Source organism: Triticum urartu, chromosome 7 (genome assembly GCF_003073215.2).
Source record: "Triticum urartu cultivar G1812 chromosome 7, Tu2.1, whole genome shotgun sequence".
Classification (NCBI taxonomy): domain Eukaryota; kingdom Viridiplantae; phylum Streptophyta; class Magnoliopsida; order Poales; family Poaceae; genus Triticum; species Triticum urartu.
This window is the reverse complement of record NC_053028.1, coordinates 40,499,711-40,505,256: the sequence shown is the minus strand read 5'-3', so window position 1 is coordinate 40,505,256 and position 5,546 is coordinate 40,499,711.

Here is a 5,546-nt window from a genome sequence, read left to right as displayed (position 1 = left end):
TGCATAATCTCATAGTCATAGGAACATGTATAAGTCATGAAGAAAGCAATAGCAACAAACTAAACGATCAAGTGCCAAGCTAATGGAATGGGTCAAGTCAATCACATCATTCTCCTAATGATGTGATCCCGTTAATCAAATGGCAACTCTTTGTCTACGGCTAGGAAACATAACCATCTTTGATCAATGAGCTAGTCAAGTAGAGGCATACTAGTGACACTCTGTTTGTCTATGTATTCACACATGTATCATGTTTCCGGTTAATACAATTCTAGCATGAATAATAAAAATTTATCATGATATAAGGAAATAAATAATAACTTTATTATTGCCTCTAGGGCATATTTCCTTCAGTTTTCACTTCCTCATTTGTGTAAGGTGCGGTGAGCTGTTCATTCATAACTTCTGTAACCTTGAAAGGGATATGTTGCAACACTTGATCGATACCAGTGACACCTTCTGAGGAGTAAAGATCTTTGTAGAAATCAGACACTATACCTTTCAATTCTGCTTTGTCATCAATCATGGCTCCAAGAGAGTTGGCCAGCGCTTTAATCATGGTTTTCTTCCTCCTCATGCTAGCTCTCATATGAAAAAACCTTGTATGCTTATCACCCAACGCTAGCCATTCGATTCGTGACCGTTGCCTCCACATGATCTCCTCCTGATGATATAGATCGACAAGTCTCTCGTTTATCTTTAGCTTAGCATGCGTCGGCCCCACCCTGGCTGGCTCCCCTCACAGGCGATGCAGCTCAGTGTTTAGGTGTTTGATCTCCTTGCAGATAGATCCAAACGTATCCCTGTTCCATCTACCTAGGTTACTCGATACTGCTTCCAGTTTCACCCTGAGGCCCTCCATAGTTATCGGGCTCTGCTCCTGGCTCCATTGTTGGGTGATTGTATCATGCTATGTCTTGTGCGACTCCCACATAACCTCATACCTGAAGGGAGGTTTCGCCGGCGGGCGCCCATGATCGCCCCTCAGGCTGAAGAGGATCAGACAGTGATCGGAGCCGGCTGCTGTTTCATGTTTCAGATTTGCCTCCGGATATTGTGCACTTGACTCAGTGAACACCAGAGCCCGATCTAGACTAACCCTTGTGTAGCTTCTGCCGGTGACTCTCTTCTCAAAAGTCCAGAAATTTCCCTCATAGCCCAAATCCATCAACAACGTCGCGGAAACCTTGGATTTGAGCATTACTAAGCTCTCCTATGCCTTCTTGCTCTTCTGGACGTTGCACTTCCTTAAAATCGCCTATACACACCCATGGAAGATCGCTTAAACTTGCTATTCCCTTCATGGTGTCCCATGTCTGGTGCCTCAAATGTGTTCGCGCCTCCCATAGAAGCAAGATGCGCGCCACTTATCATGACATGATTCATCTATAGAGCAGTCAATATGATACACTGAATACCCCAAAATCTCAACTTTTATTGGATTGTTCTAGAAAATACCAAGGCTGCCACTCCGGCCGTTACTACTAATAGCAAAGGAGTTATCAAATCCCAGAGTACTTGCTAAACTTTCTACCCGAACTCTAGCTAAGTTTCGACAATACAAAGCAGGGTACGGACAAATTTCTTTGCTAGATCACGAAGTTCTCGAACTATCGCGGCTTTGCCCGCACCGCGGCAGTTCTAGCTCAAGATACTCATTGTGCCTGGCGGTACTCCTCTCGGGAGTCCGCCGATGTTGCTTCTGAGTCGCTGCCCAAATTCTTGATGATGCTCTGACTTTGGTTCCCCTTCTCATCTGTTGTCTCCATCCGAGCTCGCTTTGGATCTTGCTTTGGTGGCAGGCTCAATGGAATCTGTGGTGAGGGTAGTGCAAGTATATCAGATGTTGGCTACATGAGTGGTGATGTTGGCTATTGCATCTGATACTTGAGTTCGCTTTCTGTTTGCTTCCGCATCAACCATCTGTTCATCCACATCAGGATTGTTCTGAGCCTGCTGTCCCATATCCTTGATTTTCCCCTTGCTTCCGTTTCTTGCTCCACCAGGTCCTGGTCCTGCGCCCCTAAACCATTCTGCCTTGAGACTCTTGAACACCAAAGCCGATGGTGGATGCACACCATCTCCATGTTCCTTATACAGATGACCCAGCCTCCCGCAAACAGCACACCAGTTTGGGAGGCGCTCATACTTCACACGGAAGATCATCCTTTTTTCGCCCACCTTCAGCGACACAACATTCTTCAAGGGTTTACCCACATCAATCTTGACCTGCACCCGGTAGAAATTACCTTCAAAGTCATGCGAGGTTGGTTCAGCATAGATGAATTCCCCTAGCTTCGAGGCAAGCGATGGGATCTGGGATCAGGGCCGAGCCGGCAAAATTGGAGGCCCTGTGCAGAACTCTAAAATTGGCCTTAGTTAACTGAAAAACACTACATAAAGTGAAAACTATAATAATATAAAGATCACAATATCTTACGGAGTACATAACAATTGGAAATATCAAGAATCCTACCTATTCTTGGTTGTCTAGTTTTCACTTAAACAATATCATTCTTTTCGTATTCTTGGCAATACTAGGCACCTAATAGATGAAAAAAATAACTTCAAGATTTTAGTAGAACTGGATAGTGGGCTGAAATCGGAAATCAAAATCAAGGGCTCATAGGATCACCAGTTGTTGACGCGAAGATGCTTAAACATCAGAGATTGGGAGAGATCTCAATTTTCCTTCCGTTAGGTGAATCGGGTCCTCCCGCCGGCTGCCGTTCGGCTGCTCCTGGCCATGCCCTCGGTCCTCCTGACTCCTAAAAGGACCTATCCCGTTGGAACAGATCCAGTAGTCTCGACCTGGGAATCGTGAGAAGGAAAGAGGACTGAAGTCTGGTGGAGCCCTAACCTGCCGCCATGCTAAGTTGATGGCCAGCCAGCCCCAGACGAAAAGACAAAGAGGCGCCTCGTCGCGTCGCTCCCCTAGATCGGAGAGATCGATCGCTAGGCATACGTCCCGATTAGAGCAAAGGCCAGAAGGGAAAATCGAAGAGGCCCATCTACAGAGGTTAACAAGGGCCTAGATGGAAGACCGAAGAAGACAGGCAACAAGGGCTCACAACGGTGTATAAAGGAACTACTACTGCCTACAAAATGTGAGGCCCCTGAAAACGGGGGGCCCTGTGCGGGTGCACAGGTTGCACCCCCTTGGGCTCGGGCCTGTCTGGGATACGTAGCCCTCTGAGAAGTCATGTATCTAGGCCCAGATTTCCATCCGGTCTAGCTTGATCGAAGACGGCTTTGAGAAGCCATCGTACGGTGCCAGGATCACCGCATCTCCTCGAAACACCCATTGTCCATCCCCCATTACTCGCTCCCAATCCCCCAGCCATGCGAATTGGAGAGTGTACAGCTTGTCTTCCAGAGGCCGCACGCATGTTCTTGTAGAATCAAAATTGGCTATACTGTTTCTCAATGTTCACCCTGGCCACCGCCATCTAGCGAGTCACTTCCGGCGGCACGGATCGCTGATCCACCACCACATCATCCAGGTCCTCCTCAGAGAGACCCAACTCCTTCATCATCATCGCCAGATCGTCTGGATCACCCGATCTAGAAGCTTCCGGCGCCATCTGCTTGTTCCCTTGCCCGAAGAGAAGATCTACCGAGCTTGTGACCTAACCCTAACCAAAACCAGTCACCGCTAGTTCGTCGCCCGAAGTGGGGGAGCGAAACTAGAACGTCACACCCGTCGGCCGACAGAGAGGACTCAACGAGCAGGGGTAGGGAAGGAGTTCTCTACGCACGGCGAAGATCGCCGTCGAGAGGGTAGGAAACCCTAACGACAGGGAAAATCTGTCTTCTTTGTGAGGACTTATTGTCATGCATGAAACATACTAACACATCACTGGATAACTGGGTTGTACCTGGCCTTTATTCAATTTGGGCCGACTAGGTCTATTCTAGATAAGCCGGGAGAAATAGGGACAGAACAGGATGGCCAACACAAGAATCTTTGGCTCGGAATACCAGCGATGATTCGTTCGGTCCGGGGTATTCGTTCGATCGATCTGATCGTCCCCAGACCGAACGTGAGCGCCATATCATCGTCCTAAACTTGTAGGAGATTTATGAGAGTTGCCTTTTAGAACCTGGGTGCCTAGGCACCCTCTTATCAGACCGTTCATGCAGAATCTGGCGCATAGAGATCTGTACCGCACACTGTAGCACACATTTGTTTAGCAGGTCAATAGTTTCACTAAGCGCGGCAGGATTCTGACATATTTGAACCAATTCTTGGGTATAGGCTGATTCCACCTAGCGATAAAAAACTGAGACATCGGAGTTGACATGTGGGTCTGCTACTCTGTTGGTAAACATCGACGAGACTAAACGGCTTGTGCCCTGACCAGACCTGGTGGCACTATTCCAGTGAAAGTAATCTTTCTACAAGAGCTAGCAGACCGTATACATGCATTGGCCACCGAAAAAACGTTGCAGAGGCCGGTCTGCAGGTAGCGCGGAATCCACCCCACCCAACTAGCATTGAGATATGTGTTGTCAGTCGTACTGCAATTTCCAGCAATCTGTATATAATCGTATTCCACTGTTCGCCAACAGCTGAAGGGACAGGTACAAGTTATTAGATGTGCCATCACTCCTTTTCGCAGGTCGCCACTGTTGAGAAAATTGATGATGGTTTGACTTGTCAGGGTGGGAGGGCGCCGGAGAATTACTGCATGATCCAACAGATTAGCACAATAATGCCACGTTGAATATAGTTTTGTTCAATATGAGAGATTAGCAATGTGAAAATGGAGGAACAGTAAGACGCGGATTTTTGTTTGCTTGTTAGTATAGTAAATATATGATTTTGGTATGTATTAAAAAGTTGTAGGGCTGAAACAGTTAACGAAAACAATTTAAGGTCCTTAACCATAATTTAACACTAATCATGGGATTTTAATCATAACGAAAGAGGCAAGCAGACTGCACAGGTTAAAACGAGCAGGTGGAGTAAGCCCGTGGCTGTAACATTCTAACAGATAGCGACGTGTGCGACGTCAGGCAGATTAGAATATTGATACTACTTTGATGCAGTAGCCAATTGCACACTAGTTTGAGGATTAGTTTGTAGAAACAGAGAAATCCACGATGAACATGTGTTATTAGCACCCGAATGCACAACATTTTTTTTAAGAAAAGAGACACATTTAGCTAAATATTTTATCAAAAAATAGTAGATAATTGCACAATAATTTGAGAATAAGTTTTATGAAAATAGAGAAATTAGCGGTGAACATGTGTTATTAGCACCCGAACGGCGGCCTAACATTTTTTAGAGAAATTTCAAGGTGGTCCAAAGCAATATAGACCGTTAAATTTTAATTATCTAATGGCTGATATAACTATTACCCCCTCCGATTTTATTTACTCTGTATATTAAATTTGTCTAACGCCAAACCTTATAAACTTTCAACAAGTTTTTACAAAAATATAATAACATGTACACCACCGAATTAACACCACTGTATTCATAATTGAATATATTTTCACATCATGTAGATTTATTACTGTAAATGTTCTTATTATTT